The 23,366-nt window shown below is 40.3% G+C and overlaps 1 pseudogene; it reads left to right on the top strand.

The window, feature by feature from the left end:
* Positions 1 to 930: 930 nt before the first annotated feature.
* On the top strand, positions 931 to 2,063 carry LOC122904025 (annotated as a pseudogene).
* Positions 2,064 to 23,366: the final 21,303 nt, after the last annotated feature.

Below are 23,366 nucleotides of genomic sequence, written 5' to 3'. Positions count from 1 at the left end.
GGCCAGGTGGAGGTATACAGTCGGTGGGGGTGCATACTATATCCTAGCTACCAAGGAGTATGGGCCCTTTTGGTGCCCTTTGGGCACCAATTCTGACCAAGGTGATAGGCTAGTTCAAATAGCTACTATAGGGTAAATTGTAATTCAATTGGTCACTTATGTGTGACCTAGCAGGACTATGTAGCTTTCTCTGTGTGTTACAATCTCATTGGCCACCTGTGCGTGGCCAGGCCCAACCACATGGCCTTTGCCCTTAAAAGCTAGTCTGTAAAGAAGAGAGAGGTCGCCTCTTTCAAGAGATGGCCCTGGCTGGTCAGTTTGATTCCTAATGCTTGGCACGAAATAAAGCTTTGCTTGACCTTCGCTTTGTATCAGTCTCGCTCCTTTGACCATGGACCCATTATTGGGGGACCCAACAGTGACCACTGTGTGCTGTTTAAGACTGATAAATCACAGACCTGCACCCCTGAAATAAGTAATACTTTATACGTTAGTAATAAAAAATAATTAAAAAAATAAAAGAAAGAAAGAAATCAGCGAGTCAGTTCTGTATTTTCCAGCTTTCTGTATCCATGGTTATGACAGCTCATATAAGGTAAGAATCCTCAGGCATTTTTTGCTGTATTTTATGATGAAACATATATACTGTAAAAAAAACAATCATAGGCTGCCAAGTGTGTAACTTCTACCAAAAAAAAATGTATTTGAGATTCTGCTTGTATAAATACAAATGCAGAATTTTGTGTGTCTTCATTACATACACAATTCTGGGGTTAATGCTATCACTTGTATTAATGTTTCCTTTTAAATAAAAATTCAGGGAGGAGGCAGCGCGGCCGCCGCCGTTGCGCAGATCCAGGCCGCAGCTGTGGGGAGGGCGCCGGGGCCGGTGACCTTCCGGAGGCGGGAGCGAGCCAGGGGGGGCCCGGGACGCCGAGAGCCGCCGCCATGAACAACTCGGGCGTGGACGAGATCGGGAAGCTCTTCGTGGGCGGTCTGGACTGGAGCACCACCCAAGAGACTCTACGCAGCTACTTTTCCCAATATGGAGAAGTTGTAGACTGTGTGATCATGAAAGATAAAACCACCAACCAGTCTCGAGGCTTTGGGTTTGTCAAATTTAAAGACCCAAACTGTGTGGGGACGGTGCTGGCCAGCAGACCACACACACTAGACGGCCGAAACATCGACCCGAAGCCATGCACGCCTCGAGGGATGCAGCCGGAGAGGAAGCAGGAGCGATAACAGTAAATCAAATAAAATATTTGTCGGTGGGATTCCTCACAATTGTGGTGAGACAGAGCTCAGGGAATACTTCAAGAAATTCGGAGTGGTCACAAAAGTGGTTATGATCTCCAACGCAGAGAAGCAGAGGCCTCGAGGTTTTGGATTTATTACTTTCGAGGACGAACAATCAGTGGACCAGGCTGTCCACATGCATTTTCACGACATCTTGGGCAAAAAAGTGGAAGTTAAACGGGCTGAGCCACGGGACAGCAAAAGCCAAGCGCCGGGACAGCCAGGTGCCAGCCAGTGGGGCAGTCGGGCCGCGCCCAGTGCTGCCAATGGCTGGGCAGGCCAGCCCCCACCCACGTGGCAGCAAGGATACGGCCTGCAAGGAATGTGGGTTCCAGCAGGACAGGCAATTGGTGGCTAGGGACCACCGCCTGCCGGGAGAGGAGCGCCCCCACCGCCCCCACCGTTCACCTCGTACATCGTGTCCACGCCTCCTGGAGGGTTCCCCTCTCCTCAGGGCTTCCAGCAGGGCTACGGTGCCCCCGCACAGTTCAGCTTCGGCTACGGGCCTCCACCTCCCCCCTCCCATCAGTTCGCCCCCCCACCCCAGGGGTTCCTCCTCCACCTGCTACTCCAGGGGCAGCACCTCTGGCTTTCCCTCCGCCTCCGTCTCAGGCCGCCCCAGACCTGAGCAAGCCTCCGGCGGCCCAGCCGGACTTCCCCTATAGTCAGTACGGTTACGGACAGGACTTGGCTGGCTTCGGACAGGGCTTCTCAGACCCCAGCCAGCAGCCCCCCTCCTACGGGGGCCCCTAGGTGCCAGGCTCGGGGGGGGGGGGGGCCGCCGGCGGCAGTGGCTTTGGACGAGGTCAAAACCACAACGTGCAAGGGTTCCACCCGTACCGACGCTAGCTGGCCGGCACCTTGCGGACGTCAGGGCGGCTGAGACCCAGGATTTAGAACTTGTGAACTCGTGACAGTCACAAACTTGGCAGAAAAATAGCGACTCGACGGTGGGGGGAGGGGGGTGAGAGGCTTTTGGAGGCGGCGGTGGGTATCTGGACTGAAGTTTTTAAACATATTTCTTTCTCTAACCCATCAGCACAATAAAAAAAATTCACTGGTTCAACAATAGGGTTTTAAAAAAAAATTCACACATAAATCGTGTATCATTTTATTAGACACACTTTGCATGTCTCTAGCAAAGTGGATGCTGCTTGAATTTTTATATGTGAAAAAAATAGTGGATAAGAGCTATTATCTCTGGTTTATAAAAATAGGAATTGTTTTTATTTCTTTGCACTCTTCTGCATTTTCCAATTGGCCTAACATAAATAATTTGCATATATACTTTTATGTATGCATACATACCTATATATTGATACATTTATCTCTATCCGCAGACATGTTTTTATGGGACCTCAGGATATCGTACAGTCCTGTGTCCTGCCATCGAAATATTATGTGCCATTATCCTTAAAAGAGGTCAATCATCAGAAGCCTAGAAATATTAAGTGGCTTACTGAGAATTAGAGAAGCAGGAAGTAATGGAGGAGGGACCAGAATCAAGATGTTTCTGGCTTATATTTTATTTTGTATTTTTCCTGTTAAAATGAACATAACAGGTGGAAGGGTGGAACCACCCTTCCTGTAGCATTATACATATGTGGTACCTGCTTTATATTAAACCTCTGGTATTCTGAAATGTAAGGTGTGCAGTGCAGGAGTGTGTATGTGTGTATGTGTGTGTGTGCCACATCTTCTTTATGCATTCATCAGTTGATGTACACTTTGATTCTTTCCACACCGTGTGTGTGTGTGTGTGTGTGTGTGTGTGTGTGTGGTCCTTAATCACTTTGAAGATCTTGACCCTTTTTAAAATCTAAGAGTGCTTTATACAGTAATATGCATGTATTAGATTCTCAACAATAATGCCTCAAAGAAAGTAGAACATTAACGATGATTGCTTTTGGGTTGTGAGTAAATGTTTTCCTTCTCATTTATATTTTTCCATGTTTTTCTTATTTTTCATAATGACTACTGTGTAGCTTACCATTAATCAAGACTGATTTTTTTTTTTTTTTGGTAAGAAGACAATTGATATCCTTGAGTTCGTGTTTTATTCCTTAAATAGGGAGGAATTTTTCTTTTACTCAGCAAGGACTTATATTCATGGTAAATATTTAACACTGTAAATGAACTGCTTTTAAAAAACATATTCTGTCATAGGTTCCTTTAATAATCTACTGGAAGTTATGAAAACCTCCTCCCCAGAGAAATACAAATACACATATACAAGCAAAATGTGAAAAATTTCTCAAGGTTCACAGATACCCTGAAGTTTGTTCATATATACTCTCTCAGCCTTGTTCAAAGAATGAACTACAATTTTCATTAGAACACCTGGGATGCTTGGAGGAACCTGGGTTCAGTTGGCTAAGCAACCAACTCTCGGTTTCTGCTCAGGTCATGATCTCAGGATCATGAGACTGACCCCCACGTTAGGCTTCACACTGGCGAGGACTCTGCTTAAGATTCTCTTGGGGCACGTGGGTGGCTCAGTCAGTTAAGTGTCTGCCTTCAGCTCAGGTCATGATCCCAAGGTCCTGGGTTTGAGCCCCCTGTTGGTCTCTCTGCTCAGTGGAGAGTCTGCTTCTCCCCTTCCCATTGCCTGCCACTTCCCCTGCTTGTGCTCTCTCTCTATCAAATAAATAAAATCTTAAAAAAAAAAAAAAAGATTCTCTCTCTCTTTCTCTCTCCGCCCCTCCCTCACGTGCCTGCTACATCATCTCTCTCCTGTGTATTGGCTCTTCTTTCTTCCACAATCTCAAATTCTTCCTTTTCAATCACAAGAAATGATTAACTTCATCTTCTGTATGATTCTTGTGGAATCTAGGATGATTTACTCAGGACTGCCGTATGCAATCCAGGCTACAACTATGCTGAACCCCTGCCTTGAGTCAGACATTGTAATGGAAAGTGAGAGGATTACAAAGATGGGGGGGAGGAATCCAGTTTGTTTCTACTGAATCCACACCAGCACTTTCCTCATGATCCTTCTTCAGCCTTACTTCTGTTCTGTTCTGCATATAGCTTTCATCAGGTTTTCCGTGAATGCGTTCCTGATTTCTGTGCTGAACACATAAAAACAAACAAACAAACAAACAAATACTATCAAGTGAATAGAAATCTAGAGAATTCCTTGGTGGTGGATAACGTAAGCACATTTCTCTAAGCCTTGGAGGGGAAAAAAGAAGAACAGAAATGAAGGGGAGGACTAAAAGAAAAGACCTATTATCAGTTAGCAATGCTTAGATTTGGGTCATAATGTATCATCTATTTTATATGTTCCTGGGTTTTGTTTGCCAACACATTGTCTAGGATTTTTCCATTTATGTTCATCAGCACATTTGCCTAAATTTTTAAGTTCTAGTAATGTCCTTGTGGGGTTTTGATATTAAAGTTCTGCTACTCTCATAAAATGAGTTACAGTGTTTTATCTTTTTCCATAAAAGTCTGGGTAAAAGAGGTATTATTTTTTTCCTTGAATTTTTGCTAGGATTCACCAGAGAAGCCCTCAGGACTGCAGGGTGTGTTTTGTTTTGGTTTGGTTTTGTGTTTTTTTTTGTTTGTTTTGTTTTTGCATATTATTGCTTTAGTCTGTAAGTGAGCAGCTTATACAAATTTAAACTAGAATTAAATATTTTTTGTTAAGGTATGACTTAAAAAAAACTTCAAGTTTGAAATAATTACAGATTCACATGCAGTTGCAAAAGTAGGATAGAGCGGTCCCACCATACTCTTCCCCTAGATCCCCCAGTGATGCCATCCAATATAATACAGTACATACAAAACTCAGGAAACTGACCTCAGAACAATGTGTGTATATAGTTCTACATTATTTTATCAAGTTTGTGTACATTTTTGTAGCTGTGTACATTTGTGTAACATTTTGTAACTACACATTTTGTAATGAAAGTACAAGGGTTTTCCTACACCAGAGAGAATGCTCTGGTGCTAACCTTTTATAATTCTACTTATTCTTCCCTCTCTCACCACCTCAATCCCTGGAAACTGCTAATCTGTCTTCCTTCTCTACAACTTTGTCGTTTCAAGAACATCATATAAATGGAATCATACTTTTGAGAATGGCTTATTTCACTTGGCATGATACCTTCCCAAGTTGTTGTATGTCCATAGTCAGTTCTTTTTCTAAAAAAAAATCTTTTGTTTAAATTCAATTTCATTCACATGTACTGTATCATTAGTTTCAGAAGTAGAACATCTGAATAAACTGATAAATCTTAGTGATTTATCAGTTACATAATACCCAGTGGTCATTACTTCAAGTACGCTCATTAATGCCTGTCACCCAGTTACCCATCTCCCTACCCACCTCCCCTCCAGTAACCTTAGTTTCTTCCCTGGAGTATAGAGTCTCTTATGGTTTGCCTCCCTCTGTCTTTATCTTATTTTACTTTTCCTTCCCTTCCCCTATGACCCTGTTTTATTTCTTAAATGCCACATATGAGTGAAATCATATAGTATCTGTCTTTCTCTGACTGACTTACTTTGCTTAGCATAACACACACTAGTTCCATCCACCTCATTGCAAATGGCAAAATTTCAATCTTTTTGATGACTGAGTAATATTCCATTATATGTATGAATGTATGTGTGTATGTGTGTACCGCATCTTTATCCATTCATCTATAGATGGACATCTAGGCTCTTTCCATCAAGACAGTGTGGTACTGGCACAAAAACAGACACATAGATCAATAAAACAGAATAGAGAACCCAGAAAGTTAATTCCTTTTTATTACTGAGTGGTATTTCAAGTTTCAGATGTACCTGAATTTGTTTAACCATTCAGTTATTGAGAAACATTTGGTTGAGTACATATAAGGATATTACAAATAAAACTGCTATGAACATTTACATGCAAGTTTTTGTGTGAACGTGAGTTTCCATTTCTCGGGGATATATGCCCAGGGGTACAGTTATTGGGTTGCATATGAAGTACTTGATTTCTCAAGAATTTTCCAAACTTTTCCAGAGTGGTTGTACCAAATTTACATTGCCACCAGTAATGTATGAGAAGTCCCATTTCTCTACTACCTCACCATTAGTGGGTATTATCAATTTTAAATATTTTGGCTATTCTAATAGGTGGGTAGTGGCATCTCATCGTGGTTGTGATTTTATGTTTCCTCAATGGTGTAGAAATGCTGAACTTATTTTCATGTGTTTATTGCACAGCTATGTATCCTTTTCAGTGAAATAGTTATTCAAGTACTTTGGCCATTTTCTAACTGTATTGTTTTGAGGGGTTTTTTTACTGCTGAGTTTAGAGAGTTCTTTATATATTCTAAATACAATTGCTTGTCAGCTATGTGATTTGCAGAATTTTTTTTTTACCCAGTTTGTACTCACTTTTTCATCCTATTAACAGTCTTCTCCAGAGAAAAAGTTTCATTTTGATCAAGTTTAATTTATCAAATTTTCCTTTTTTGAATCCTATTTTCATGTCTAAGCATTCTTCACCAAGTCCTAGAGCCTGAAGATTTTCTCCTTTTATTTTCTAGAAGTTTATAGTTTTATATTTTACACTTTAATCTATTACCCATTTTGAATTAATTTTTGAATAAGGTGTGAGATTTGACCAAGGTTCTTTTCCTCTTTGGCCCATGGATATCCAGTCGCTTCAAATATGGGTATATATAACACATACGCATATTTAACATATTTAAATATATATCTAACGTTTTCTCTTGATGCATTTTTATAAATTTTATTTTATTTGAATGTAGTTGATATGAAATTTGGAAGTTTGGGGTTTGTGAGTGAATGACTAAGGAAGAATTCTTGAGATGTTTTTGGTGCAAAAAAGTGATTTTGTTACAGGATGGGGACAGGGCCAGTGGGCAGAAAGAGCTGTACCTGGAAGCAGTTGGGGTGATTGATTATATATTTAGAGTTTTGTGGAAGGAGGAGAGGTAGAGATAACATACGTTTCTAAGGAATTTCTACATGCCGAAAGCAGATTCTTACAGGAGCTATAATATTTAGCTGTTGTCAGATAGGGTTACTTTTAGTCTATAATGAAATACAACATTAAGGCAATAAGGCGGCCACGAACTCCTTGAGGAATGTCACCTCAAGCCTTCACTCTCCTCATCAGTTGACACAATGCTACATTAGTTTCAGGTGAATATCGTAGTGATTTCACAAGTCTGTATGTTATGCTGTGCTTGCCATAAACGTAGCCACCACCTGTCACCATAAAATATAATTATGGGGGGCACCTGGGTGGCTCAGTGGGTTAAGCCTCTGCCTTCGGCTCAGGTCATGATCTCAGGGTCCTGGAATCGAGCCCCGCATCGGGGGTCTCTGCTCAGCAGGGAGCCTGCTTCCCTCTCTCTCTGCCTGCCTCTCTGCCTACTTGTGATTGCTCTCTCTGTCAAATAAATAAATAAAACCTTTAAAAAATATATAATTATGGTATCATTGATTATCTGCCCTGTGCTCTGCCTTTCATTCCCATAACTTTTTCATTCCGTAACCAGAAGCCATGTCTCCCACTCTCCTTCACCCTCGTTGCCCATCCCCCCACCCTTTTCCCCTCTGGCAACCATCATCAGTTTGCTCTTACTTAGAGGTCTGTTTGTTAATGAATTTGTTTCTCAAGATTCCACACATGAGTGAAATTATACGGTACTTATCTTTCTCAGTCTGACTTATTTCACTTCGCGGAAGACCGTCTAGGTCCATTCCTGTTGTGACAAAGGACAAGAGCTCAACCTTTTTATGGCTGCTTGATAATCCATTATGTGGGTATTGGGTTGGGTGTATATGCACACACCACTTCTTTGTCCATTTGCCCTCCAGTGATACTTATTCTGTAACTGGAATCATTATCTGACCAAATTAGATATTTTGACAAAGGTACTTACTTGACAACTCTGCTCACATCAGCAAATCTGCTTGTCTTCCCCACAAGTGGCCATAAAGTTCAAATAGGTCTGTGTAGGCAATTTGAAGATGAACCTATATAGGAATTCATTTTACATGCAATTGATTTACCAAGAGCAATTTATGTACCTATCTTATTTTATAAAATCAAAAATTACTTACTTGGATTAAATTAGTTCCAAGTCACACAGTTTATATCAATGTCAAAGATCAAAATTCAAGAATACCCAAGTTCCAGAGAGAATGTTTTGAAATAGAAGGGAAACCTTTGGTTATTTTCCAAATCTTTTGCCACAGAAACAAAAACAAAAAAAGGAAAAAAGTAACACAGGAGGTTATTACCACTGAAAAAAATAAACGGGCCCTTTGATATTACCAATATTGTAAATTCCCAAAGGAACTGATGCTAATTCCACTGTACGTGTATTAATTTTCTGAAAAGTGGCTTGGCAGTTCCTCAAAATGTTAAACACAGATTTACCATATGACCCAGCAATTCTAATTCTGGTTATATACTCCAATAAACTGAGAACAGATACTCAAAGAAATGGCTGCACACATATGTTCGCTGCTGCATTTTTCACAGAACTGAAAAGGCGGAAACAAACCAAATGTCTATGAACAGATGAATGGTAAACAAACTGTGTTAGTGTCTGGGTAGCTCAGGTGGTTAAGCGTCTACCTTCAGTTCAGATAATGGTCCGAGTCCTGGGATGGAATCCAGGATAGGGCTGCCTGCTCAGAGGAAAGTCTGCTTCTCTCTCTCCCTCTGCCACTCCCCCCTGCTCATGCTCTCTCTTTCTCTCTCACCCTGTCAAATAAATAACTAAATAAAATCTTTAAAACAAAACAAAAATATATTGTAGCATACCCATGCAATGAAATAATGTACAACCATGATAAGGAAAAAAGTACTGATATATAACAGAACATGGATGAACCTTGGAAACATTACACTCAATGAAAAAAGCAAAAAAAGTCACATAAGTAAGATTCTATTTATATAATTCCAAAAATATTCCATTTTTAGAATAAGTGAATCCATAAAAACAGAAAGTAGATTTGTCATTACCAGAGGCTAGAGTGGTGAGCCACTGCTAATTGGTTTGGGGCTTCTTTCTGGAGTCATAAAAATGTCCTGGAATTAGACAGTGGTGATAGTCATACAACTTTGTGAATATATTTCCTAGACTACTGAATTGCATAATCAAGAGAATAAATTTTTATGTGAATTTTGTCTTCACTTATTAACTTAAAAATGATTATTAAATATGACCACCCTTGTAATTTGTTTCTTTTCCTTACAACATTCTTAGTTTTGAGTCCTTAAAGTACAGGGTAAAAAGAATGAAAATTTAAATTGGCTGATGATCAAACCCCATTTATAAACAATCTGATTTGTAAAAGGATGCAATTTCAACAGCAAATTCCTCTTTCACTGAGAAAAAGAAAAACTTTAGGATAGTAAATAAACAGGGGGTTCATGAAATAGGAAGGAAGCAACTTATATCTGTTAAAGAAAAATAATATGATAATTTTTAGAGATTTTGAATATAAAAGGAACACTTGAGACCAGAGATGTTATTTAATTAATAGAAATTTCTAAAACATCAAGTGAGGTTTCTAAAACCAGTCAAACTTTCAGATGTATGAGAACTAAGTTTTAAGGATCTCATATACAGCATGGTGTATATAGTTAATAATACAATATCATTTACTTGACATTTACTAAGGACAGTAGATTTTAAGTGTCTCACTACACACACACAAATGTAACTATGTGAGGTGATGGATTTACTAATTAACTCAATTGTGGTAATCGTTCACAATGTCTATGAATATAACTCATGTTGTACACCCTAAGTATATACAGTTTGTTTGTCAATGATACCTCAATAAAGCCAGAAAAAAAAAGAAATACAACCAGCCATTAGTGAGTAGTTTTGCGGAATTTAGAATCCATGTTGGAGTAAGCTTTCATTTCAAAAGGAAGCTTAAAAATGAAAATAAAGGCAGTCAGTCCATTTTTCTGAAAGAATATAGAAATCCTATTTTTATGGAAACGGAGTACTAAACGGAGTACTAAACCTAATGGACAGCTGTATTCCAAAGGGCAATCATAACTTAATGGTTGCTTTTAAAGAACTAGCAAGAGCATTGAATCTAAAACGAACCTGTGTAAAACAGAGCCTTGAGAGACATTTAATTCTAACAGGGAAAACTGCTCATGTAAATACTAACCAGAGCAGCCAATATGGTCTAGTTACAGAACAGAACATAAAGGAATTACCATCACCATTTGCCTGGTGAGCTATATGAGTGCAAAATCTCATCCTATACTTCACTTAGCTTGGTAGCTTCAACAGACTTTGCAAAATCACGGTCAATAATTAAGTGAAGGTAGAAAGAGATTCTTCTGAATAAGCCACTCTCTACCCCTAGTTTTTGCTATTAATATTCTCGGCAGAGATTAACAATCAATTCCCCTCTCTGGGTTTTCCCACTTAAACTTTCAAAGTCTGAGAAACTAGCAGTGGATAGTGGGTTATTCCAAATAATCTATTTTTACTTTCACCTCATTATTGACCCCGATTTTTCATGTATATTAAATATTAATGATTTCTGATGGCATGACAATCACCAACTTTATCTTCAAATGTCAGTGGGACCAAGGAGTGACCCAAGCCTGTTGGTATCACCTAAAGGCCAACACGGAGGGAAAACATAAAAGAGGAAGAAAGGAATGCAATTGAAAAGGACATAGTAATATGAAAGAAAGAGATGAGAAAATTGGAAAATGAGTGAATGAGAATGCCAGCAGCATTTGCCTTAAATATCACTGAACGAAAAATGCATGGAGCATTAAAAAAAATGTATTGAGTAATGTGAAGAAAGGGCTAGGTCAAGAAACAGCATGAAGAATCTTACTATCACACTAACCCACATGTTCGGAGAGAAAACAAATACATAGGCAAATATCTTTATTAGGGAATAAGATGTAAATAAATTTACAAGAGTATTTTAAATAAAAACAGGTATTACAATAAAGAATTAAGGACCACTTTAAAATGGCAATCTTACCTCTATAAGTTAATCTTAACAAAATCTCATTGGCAAATTTACAAACATTCCTTGAGCAGACATGAACATTGTTATCTGACTTGCCTTTAAAGATGCAAAATCCTTAACAAAATATTAACAAATAGAATTCAAAAATATATAAAAAGAATTTTATACCATGACTAAGTGGAGTTTATTCCAGGAATGCAAGGCTGATCACTATCAGAAAATCAATCAATGTAATCCACTACATTAAGAGGCTGAAATCACATGCTCCTATCAATCAGTGTCAAAGAAGCACTTGAGAAAATTCAGTTGCCGTCTATTATTTAAAAGCAAAACAAAACAAAACCCCTTAGAAAACTAGGAATAGAGGGTAAATTTCTCAGCCTGGCAAAGAACATCTACAAAAACTAGAGTTAACATCATATTTAATGGTGAAAAACCAAATGATGTTCCCTGTAGATAGAAAATAGGGGATAGGTGTTCATTCTTTTTTTTTTTTTTAATTTATTCATTTTAAAAAGAAATCGTGGGAGGGGCAGAGGGAGAGGGAGAGAGAATCTCAATCAGACTCTACACAGAACAAGGAGCCCAGCGCAGGTCTCATTCTCAGGACTCTGAGATCACAACCTGAGCTGAAACCGAGAGCCAGGCGCCCAACAAACTACAACACTCAGGCACCCCCGGAGATGTTCTTTCTTAACATTTTGTTCAACAAAGTGCTTTATCTTGACTATGTTAATGTCAAATTCCTATTTGTAATATTGTACAATAGTTTTTTGTAAGATCTTACCATTAGAGAAAACTGGGCAAGTAGACACAGGATGATTTTGTATTACTTCTTCTTAGTGGATATAAATCTATGTATCTCGAGATGAAAGTTTTAATTTTAAAAGCCTCATTTTAATTGGAGATGGAGTCTTTGAGTTGGAATTCGTTTAGTTTTAGTCTGATGGATTATTAGAGTAATCCTTGAAAAATGATGTAGTTTGATAAATGCATTATTCTTTATTCCTTAAATGGGATTGTTCTTTGAAATTTCTACCAATGAGCAAGATTCACTCAATACATTTTTTAATTAGGAAGTCCTTATGTGAATTCTCTTGCCTAATATCTTGTGCTTCCTTATATCCCATATAATGGGACCCTGCAACAAGTAAAAGAATTCTTTAAGATAGTTGGCCTTTCACTTTCCAAAACCTTTTAATCAAGCAGTTCTTTTTCAGTCTATAGAAGCACAGTCTGAGGTGGGTTGAGCAACCATGCCCAGGTCTGGAAGAGTCTGGGAGGTTCTGTTTCTGCGAGTAATTGCTTTGGTGAAGCCTGGACTAGGGCTCTTGGGGCAGCCCAGAGGCCTCTCAGCAATCCTGGGTCTTGACTGGCCTCAAAACTGTCTTAACTTTTTAAAAATGTATTTTATTATGGATAATTTTGATGGTCTGGAAAAAGTAAGCATATGAATTAAAGATTTAATTATCTTTAATTTAGAGTAGAGAAATAGTAATATAGTATCTAAAATAATAATTGAAAATCACAAACAGAGTTTTCAATATGTACCTTGTTAAAACGTGCAGAAAAAGACTGATGACTCACAGACCCGTGCCCCTGAAGCAAATAATACATTATATTTTAATAATAAAAAACTTGCAGAACAAAAAAAAAACTGTCTTAACTTTCTTTTAAATTTTCTTTCATACCAATACAAAAATTTTTCATCATGAAAATTTTTTCATGAAAAAGTGTATCACATTTCATATTTTTCTACTTTTTTTGTCCAGAGATATGAAGAAATGTCAATACTTCCTTTGACACACTTGTAAGAGTTATAACTTTCTTAATTTTTAGAATTCCAAGTAGTAAATTCACTTGAATCCCATATCATAAGTTTATTTTATTTTAAAGATTTATTTATTTATTTATTTGACCGTGAGGGGTGTAGAGCAAGAGCACAAGCAGGGGAGCAGCAGAGGGAGAAGGAGAAACAGGCTCCCTGCTGATGAGGGACTCGATCCCAGGACACCAGGATCGTGACCTGAGCTGAAGGCAGACAGACGTTTAAGTGACTGAGCCACCCATGCGCCCCCATAAGTTTATTTTAATTTGCCAAAATGAATCCAGGGCATTTCAGGACTTAATACATATTGTTTAAATTTAACCTTTCTGCCAAAAATGTGGTTTTCTATGCACATACTTTTCTCATCTAATTCTATAAATTTTATTTAAAAATCTTAGAAGTTTAAGCAATTAAGGAATATGTCAGTACAGTGCAAATACCACTGTCATCCACAATCAATACACACTCCAGAATAAGAAGCATATGAATGGGATGTTTCATACAATGTATTTCTCCCATAAAGTTCTATTTTAGGAAATAAGGTATTGCAAGTCTATAAGGCATTTAGAAGAAGATTCAAAAAGGCATTCTCTACCAGGTTCAGACTTTAGAAGAAACCCAGAATGAACTCTAGAACAAACCTAGAAAAATAGATCCAACTTATCAAATGAATCTTTTAAAATAGCCTACTAGATTACTATAAACCATCTAGTGATAAAAGCCAAGTATACATCTGTGTTATGATTCTAATTACATAAAGGTGGGAAAAGGCAAAGAAATCATGGGATGGAAATATGCCAAAATGTTGGGGAGGGTTAATCTTGAACGACAGACTTACAAAGGTTTTGTTTATTTCCTTGTTTGCATTATTTCTTTAAAAATTTTTGACTTTCTGTTGGGAGTGTTTCTTTTATATTCAGGGTGGAAAAGCACAAACAAAACAAAACACCAGAGGAAAGAGTTATTTTCTTAGTGTCCATGACTGTCTTAATCCCATCTCTTCTCATGAAACCCAAGAAGTTGGTTGGGGTAGAGTTAATTCCCAGTGAGTTTAAATACATCAGATGAAAACTACCAAGGTCTCAGTAAAATGCCAAGGCCACCAAAGAACCAGTAATCTATGGCACCATCTCCACATATTCTGTCTCTGGTTCTCAAAGGGCTTGCAGTTCTGTCTAGATGTAAAATGGAGAGTTTGCAGAGACAGGAACAACTTGATATCAGATGGACCCTGAGCATTAGACCCATTCAAGTCAAGCCCTTGAACTGCCATGCACAACACTCAACCATAATTACAGCCCAGAACACTTGCTCTCTGATTAATTTCTCACATAGGCTTGTGACTACTCACCTGAGTTCTATCCACTTCCATGCCTCCTCACACTGATTCTCTCTTTAACTCTTCCCACCATGTTCTCAAGCCACAAATCATTTTCCAAGAGATCTCCCTAAAAATTTAGCTCTCCCTTAAAATGCTGCCATCTCATCACTGCAGCTGAAGGCCTGAAGTTTGGTCCTTGATAAAGATTTCCTGCTGCATATCAGGGCGAGTCTGCTCACCCCTACACCCTCATCTCTAGACTAGGAAAAAGTGTTGGTATCATCTTGGCTGTGCCTACTGCCTCGTTCCATTCATTGCTCTACCACCTTCCTTCAAAAACTCTCTCATTGAGTTTCACAGTTCCTCACCTCAGTTTCAAGGATGTTCACTTTCATTTCAGGAACCTACATACTATTTACCACCCTGAAATACTTCTTTAAAATTTTTAAGTCAACAAGGTAAATTTTATGTGATGTGTATATGGTAATAAGTGAAACATTGTCATAAATCCCCTTTTCTGCCACAACCTCCTATGCTATTGCTGATGCCACTCTCTGTTCCACTAAACCTTTTTATTGGCTTGACAGGACTTACAGCCTGCTGACTTTTCCTTCTTCCCTCAGTTTATCTATAATTCCCAGGGAAAATGGAGATCATCTAGTCTTGAATTCCCTCAACTCCCGTTCTCTGTCCCTCGGGACCCATGTGTTTACCAGTTCGACATTCTTCCTTTTTGCTGCAGAGGGAAGAAGTGTCCTTTACCAGTTTTCGCCTGTGTTACTATCTCCCTTCTGCTCAGGGAGCTTACCCATACCTTATCTGCTCATTTTTGATCTTTAATCTCTGGGTTCTTTACCTCATTTACACAAATCAATCCTTTCCTGCACATACTAAAACACAAACCAAACATTCTCCATGGATCATGCATTCCTCCTAAACTGATTTCTCTTTGCATCTCTAAATGTCTTGAAAGCATAGACCGCCTTCATTTCTCTCCCGTTCACCTCCCATGTACTCCACAGTGTTTCTACAAATATCCACGTAAGTGCCTTGCTGGAACCTCCATCACAAGTGCCCAGTGGGTGGGATTCAATAACCTCTTTCTTTTTCCATCTTCATCTTCCTTCATCTTTGAAGGAAACACCACTGGCAGGCCAAAGTGGGTCCCCTTACTAGTGAGTTATAGACAGAGACTGTACCACGCAGAGTGTCACTCATAAGGTCATTCTTATTTGTACAAATAAGGGGATCACGGGAAATCATTTCCAAAGTTATGCCTACCTGAGCAAGGGAAAATGGAGCACAATTTCTCACCTCAGCTTTAAGGATGTTCCCTTCCATTGTACTAGGGTTTGGGATGAATATTCAGAGGGGAATTTTAACATTACCATGAGGCGGAGCCACTTTTTGATTCATTTATGCAGGTATCTTTCTCAAATGTTTCTTTTTCTGTTCCCACAGTTTGTCAGTTAGTTTCTCAAGGTAAGATGGACAGTGAGGCAGAAGGTTCTAGGAGCTCTGTTCCTAAAAAATAAGATGTGCAAGCAGAAGGTTCTACTAGAAATTTCCTGAGTTCAGGGGGTCAGACATCAGTGACAACACTGTTCACCATCTTCCCTCCAATCTTCCCAACTTGACTTCCATGATGCCACTTTCACCTGTGTAATTTCTCTCCCTCTAAAATTTTCACTTAAACACAATTTTGGTGGACCTGCAACTCCTCTCTCCATCTTCACAGTCAACCTCTTGCCAATTCCTGTCATTTAACAACTGCAATGTCTCTTTTTTTTTTTTTTTTTTTTTACAACTGCAATGTCTCTTGAATCCATCCATTCCTCTCCGTTCACTGCCATGAACTTGGTCCAAGCTCCTCACCTGTTATACACCCAATCCATCCCCCCCACCCCCGCCAACACCACAATCTCTATCCAAAGATCTCCACCATTGCCAGAGAATTCTGTCCAAAATCCAAACCTGATCAAATTGCTCTCCTGGAAAAGAGGATAAGTGGTTCTCCAGTGATCCCAATATAATATTCAGGCTTCATAGTAATCTTTACCTGCTTTCACTCACTGACCACCCCTTACATTCTCTGCTGGATTCTAAGCCAGATGAACTCCTTGGGCTTCAAAGCCAGATCGCATATTACATCCTCTAAAGTGTGTTTCTAATCTGACTTTCCCCTTTACTTCTTCCTTTCTCTTTCACTGTCCTTGAGGACCTGGCATAAATATGTACAGAGCTCTTTGGGAACAAAGATAGCCAGTTCAGTTCCCTCTTCATGCTAAATATTCTCACACATTTCAATCTCATGAATATGGCTGCCACATAAGATGCAGGACCCCCATTTAAATTTGAATTTAAGATGAACAACAAACTTTTTTTTTCATGGAAGTATGTCCCATGTAATATTTGGGATGTGTTATAAAACTATCAAGGGGTGCCTGGGTGGCTTAGTGGGTTAAGCCTCTGCCTTCGGCTCAGGTCATGATCGCAGGGTCCTGGGATGGAGCCCCGCATCAGGCTCTCTGCTCAGCAAGGAACCTGCTTCCCCCTTTCTCTGCCTGTCTCTCTGCCTACTTGTGATCTCTCTGTCAAATAAATGAATAAAATCTTTAAAAAAATAAAAAAGAAATATAAAGAAAAAAACTATCAAATTTAGCTGGAAATCCTTTATAGTAAAAATAGTTTATTGTTCATCTGAAATTCAGATTGAACTGAATGTCCTGTATTTTTCTTTGCTAGTCTGGCATTTGTAGTCATCAGCCAGGCTGAAGGGCAGGTAAATGATGAGTTCCATGGCTAATGAAATAGAATGAAGCTTGGAGAGACAATTTCCTCAAAGTCACCTGCCTCAAAACGATGACAAGAGACATGACTTGGACCCAGATTTCATTCAAGGGGTAAATCTGAACTACCCCTTCGGCATCAATAACCATGCGCCATGGTGAGAAGGTATGAGGGAAGTGACCCATCACCAAAGCTGCAGACCCGAGATTGGGGCTAGCTGCCTTTCCTTCCGACACAAACCTCCTCTGCATGAAGAACCAACTCTACACTTGACTTTGTGTTTCTTTATTTGGTTTACTGAACTTGCTGAGACCTGCCTGCTGTAACAGCAGTCTCCCAGGTGTATCACAGCGCTCAAGTCCCACATGTAGCCTAAACTCTACCAGGTTTCGACACCTAGTGAATCACCTCTACCCAAATTTCCTGACAAGATAGGAAGAGGGAGGTAAAGTGCAGATCCCATGACTGGGCTACCTGGCTGTTGACATATCTCATGGGGCTTGATAGTATGAATACTAATACGAATACTAGCTAGCTCCCGTTGATTGAGACTCAATAATATTAATCCTAACACAAACAGCAGCCATTTCATGCACTGCATTGCTGAATCTCCCACACACAGATGTTATCTCGTGTAATCAACACTCTCGGACAAAAAAAAATACTGTTATTCTCAGGGAGGCAAGTAACTTGTTGGAGGTGGTTGGTCAGAGCCGAAATTCCTATTTAATTTGGTCAGCTCCCAAGTCCTGTGATACACAGCTCTCTCCCCAGCTGCCCAGAAACTCAACCCAAGATGGTTGCTGCTGCTCCTCACAACTATTTGAGTTTCAACCGAGAGCCCAGGAATATCAGGGATGGAAAAGTGCCCCTCTCTGCCTCAGTTTACTACTACTACTACTACTTCTCCTTTTTATTTAAATTTAGGTGGCACCTGGGTGGCTCAGTACTTAAGCATCTGCCTTCAGCTCGGGTCATGATTCCAGAATCCTGGGATTGAGTCCCGGGTTCCCTGTTTAGGGGAAAGCCTGCTTCTCCCTCTTTCACTCCCCCTGCTTGTGTTCTTTCTCTTGCTCTCTCTCTCTCTCTGTCAAATAAATAAATAAAACCTTAAAAAAAACAACAAAAATAAAACTTAAATTCAATTAGCCAACATATGGTACATCGTTAGTTATTTTCTTTTTTCAAGATTTTATTTATTTGACAGATAGAGATGACAAGTAGGCAGAGAAGCAGGCAGAGACAGAGAGAGGGGGAAGCAGGCTCTCCGCTGAGCAGAGAGCCCAACGCAGGGCCCAATCCCAGAACCGCAGGACCACGACCCGAGCTGAAGGCAGAGGCCTTAACCCACTGAGCCACCCAGGCGCCCCCACATCGTTAGTTTTTGATGCAATGTTCAATGATTGATTTGTTGCGTAAGACACCCAAGGCTTATCACATTACTGCCCTTACTTCTAAAGAGGATGCCTGAGCAGAAACAATCCCTACCCACCCACACCCCTCCTTTGTTTCCTAATTAATCACCTGTGCCATAACCCCAAAGGGGTTCCTTTTCTAAAACTGTCCACCTGTCTCCAAAGTGTCCACCCCCAGAATAGGATCTGTGTCTCTAGTGCGACCCAGGATAAATGAATAGGATCATATTATTTGGATTTTTACTCAGTGAGCAAAGCAATTGCCATTTATTCTTGAGCAAGTTCTGCTCCTATTGTAACTCTTTAGGAAGTGAAGTACAAGATGGGACATGTCCTGTCTTGCCCAGGACTTAGAAGGAACCTACCTAACTCTTAAGCCAAATCAAGAAATAAACTGTGAACATTGTAGTAAGATGCAGAAAGAAGGGAACTAGGTTCACCCTCTTATATAAGAAGTTCAAAAGTTTTGGGACGCCTGGGTGGCTCAGTTGGTTGGACGACTGCCTTCGGCTCAGGGCGTGATCCTGGAGTCCCGGGATCGAGTCCCACATCAGGCTCCCAGCTCCATGGGGAGTCTGCTTCGCTCTCTGACCTTCTCCTCGCTCATGCTCTCTCTCACTGTCTCTCTCTCTCAAATAAATAAATTTTAAAAAATCTTTAAAAAAAAAAAAGTTCAAAAGTTTTAATCATAAGAGAACCATGGAAAGGACCGTGTTCAAAGATAATGACTCAACATAACACTTCCTCAAATGTGTATCAGTATGTTTTTTAAGGAAGGGTTTAGAAATAACTTCTTCAGGGGTGCCTGGGTGGCTCAGTGTGTTAAGCCGCTGCCTTCGGCTTGGGTCATGATCTCAGGGTCCTGGGATTGAGTCCAGCATCAGGCTCTCTGCTCAGCAGGGAGCCTGCTTCCCTCTCTCTCTCTCTGCCTGCCTCTTTGTCTACTTGTGATCTCTCTCTGTCAAATAAATAAATTAAATCTTTAAAAAAAAAGAAAGAAAGAACTTCTTCAGTTTATGTATGTGTAAAAAGGGTCAGGGAACCCTTATTAGAAAATGCTGGTCTAGACGCTTGCTACTCAATTTTGTCCAGAAACCAGGAGCATTCGTGTCACCTGGGAGCTTGCTAGACTCTCAGACCCAGTCCCAGAACTACTGAATTAGAATCTGCATTTTTCACAAGATCCCTGGATGATGTCTATGCAATAGTGCAGGTTGCTAAATGGTAATAGCAGCTAGCTGGGGAGTGGTGTGTGTTTGTTCCCAGGTGAGGCATGGGGGTGGGGATGAGGAGTAGATGTGAAGCCTAAAGTGATGGTCAGGTGGGAGAATTCAGCCTGGGGGAAGTGATTGGGCAGGCAAGGCAAGCTGGTGTAATATAGGGGCAATATACAGTTGACCTTTGATCAATAATATGGGATTATAGGCACTGATCCCTCGCGCAGCTGAAAATCCACATATGTATAATTTTGACCCCCAATACAAATCGCATGTCATCCTTCTGAAACAAACAAACAAACAAACAAACAAAAACCTTAACAGGGCTGAAGTTTGATTCCCTTTCTCTTCCCCAGGGGAATCCTGAAGGCAACAATTTGCCATAGAACAATTCCCCAAATCTGAACATAATGTGCGGACAGGAGCTCTGTCAGACTGGCCCCTACACAGTCTTTTTAACCCTCCAAGTCTTCTGGTGTCTTTGAGAACTATCTACTGGTGTGAAATAAGGATGGGACTCTTTATTCTTCCTGCAGAACCCTAACGCAGCTCCCCTCACTCCCACACATGCATACATCAGGGACAGCCAGAACCTGGGGAGTCTAAACCCATAGCAAGGAGAAGGGCTGTTGCTCCAAGGGCAACCTCACCAGAAGCTTCCCCCTCCCTCAGTGGAGAGAAAGCTTGGCTGTGTAGGGCAACTGTATCAGTTCATCATTTTCTCTGCTCCCAGACCTTGCCCAGAAACCTACTATTTTTTTCATATTTTTAAAAGATCAGATCCTTTATAATGTTTATCCAACAATAGAGAGTATGGTCCTGGTGGTTATCATTAGGAATACGAAGTCCAAACTGAAGCCAATGGTCCATTTGCCTTTACATCGGACCAGATCAAATTCCGAGACATCAGTCTCTATGAACAGAGGATGAACAGTTGACAGAATCCTTTTCCCTCTGTCCAGAGCCCACCCAGACAGGCTGGGTTCAGTGGTGTGTTCTCTTTTCTCTGCATATAAATCTGTATGTCCTATGTGAAGGCAATTCATCGTAACCATGTTTCCCCGCAGGGGAAGAGAACAATCTCACGCAAACTTGCCCCATACCTAGATAGAAGTCAGGCTTGCCTTTCAAGTCTGTTTCTTGTTCACCTGCAGGCACTACTCCTTTCACCACATTAGAACGTCTAGACAAGATGATCAGACCATACGGCTCTAGTTTCTCAAACGGTCCCTTTCCTGCTAAGCGTAGGCTTTACACTCTGAGCGTTGGGACAGACTTATTCATTGAGACTCGATTTCCTTTAGTGGCTTTATCCCTCAAAGAAAGCAAAATATACATAGTCCACCCCCACCCCACCCCCGCCCCGTGTTGGGGAAATGCTCCTAACACAAACATTATCACCTACTGAGAATCTTAAAATACTTGGCTACAGAAGAAATTAATTTTAAAAGTGCTTCAAAGAATTCAGGGTAAACTGAGAACCCGATACACCTCCTCTGGGTAATGACACGGTGAAAACACGCGCTTGCACGCAGACTGGTAACAAAGAACTTGGTTGCAGATTGAAAGACGTGGATTCAGGGAGGAGGAGCGCTGAGCCTCCCGCGAATGCTGGCTGTGATGGAGCGACCCCTTCTGGTACGTATGGAGTACTGCACGCTAGCTGGCCCCCTTTGAAAGAAGGCTCTTGCTCAGGTTAACCTTAAACCAAGAAGTGTTCAATCAATTCCACTGACCAAGTTCAGTTTCATCAACAGGGTCACAGGTCCGTGAGCATGTTGTTTGGAGAGTTCACAACTCCCACTGCTTGATTTTGCAAGTTGTTCCTAGCCTCTGACCTTTTGGAGAGAAACAAAGCAGCTTCAAGCACACTTTTCTCCTAGAATTATGGGAATTATCAGCCGGACTCTCCGCACCTCCGGCCGCCCCACTTCTTGTCCAGCCCAAGAGGAAATATTATACGACCGAAAATGAAATAAAGTCTTTGCGACAGTGCCCATTCCAGACCCTCTTTGATACACGTAGGAAACAGGGTGTTACAGGGTGTTACAGTTCATGTTGTTCTAATGGGCCCTGAGACAGCAGGGAGAAAACACTCCACAAACACAATAATGGGGTTCCTAACTTTATAAGAGAAAAACAGTGTATTACTTTGCTCGGGCTGCTGTCACAGTGTACCACCAACTGGAAAGTTGAAAGAATAGAAATGTATTTCCTCCCACTTCTAGAAGTCAGAGAGCCAAGCTTTCAGCAACGTTTGTTTCATCAGAGAGCTGTGCAGAAGAATCTGTCCCATGTCTCTGTCCTAGCTCCTGGAGTTTTTCTGGAAACCCTTAAGTTCAGTGTCTCCTGACTTGCAGACACATCATTTTAGTTTTTGCCTCCATGTTCAGATGATGTTTTCCTAGCGTACTTATCTGTCTCTCTGCAGGGTGTTCTTTTATAAGGATTCAAGTTACACCCTTCTCCAGTATGACCTGACCTTAACTCATGACATCTGCAATGATCCTTTTGCAAATAAGTTCACATTTGGAGGTACTGGAGTTTTAAGACTTCAACATAGGGATCTTTGGGAGAACAGGGACACAATTCAACCTGTAATAGTTTCTCCCTCGGTCCCCAAAACTCATGTCCTTCTCACATGCAAAATGCAATCACTCCATCCCCATGTCCTCAAAAGTCTTCATCTATTCCAGCATCAACTTGAAGTCAAAGTTTCTTCTAAATCAGGTCTGGTTGGGATCCAGGGTATGAGTCATCCTGGAAAACATCCCTCTCTGTGTGGGATATAAAACCAGACAAATTGTCTTATTGCAAACTTTGAAGATATAACAGCCATAGGACAGACAATCCCGTTCAAAAAAGGGAGAATTGGGGAAATTACATTTACCAATATCTGTGCTCATGTTTCAATTTATGTTTGGGAAATACTGGCTGTGTTCTCTCTCTCACCTGGCATGCTAGAGCAAGCTCCAGCAACTAAAGAAATCTTGTTTTTCTCCCCTGTTATCCGTATACAAATGCTCATCATTCTCCGATTCCTGGATTCCTGGGAAAGGAAGTAGCATCATAAATTCAGTGCTATTAGCAGTACACCCCTCTTCTGCCACACACACACAGCCACACACACTCCTAAATATACACACACACAAGAATAGCCCCTCCCTTAAAAAAGAAACTGTAAGATTGGCCATTTGTTGATCATTTCAGAACCTAGGTGATGGATACATGGCGTTTCATTATCCTCTCTACTTTTGAATGTTATTTGGAAATTTCAACGATAAAAATGCTTTACAACTATTTTAAACTGTTTTAAATGGAGAAATCGAAGAGGAAAAGGGGCACGATTTCATTCTTTTTATGGCAGAATATTATTTCATTGTATATATACACTGCATCCTCTTTACCCACTCATTCATCGATGGGGACTTGGGCTGCTTCCATTTCTTAGCTATTGTAAATAATGTGTGTATCCCTTTGAATGGGTGTTTTTGTGGGTTTTGGGTAAATAGCCA

This window comes from Neovison vison, chromosome 4 (assembly GCF_020171115.1).
Source record: "Neovison vison isolate M4711 chromosome 4, ASM_NN_V1, whole genome shotgun sequence".
Classification (NCBI taxonomy): Eukaryota; Metazoa; Chordata; class Mammalia; order Carnivora; family Mustelidae; genus Neogale; species Neogale vison.
This window is presented reverse-complemented; position numbering and strand designations above follow the sequence as displayed.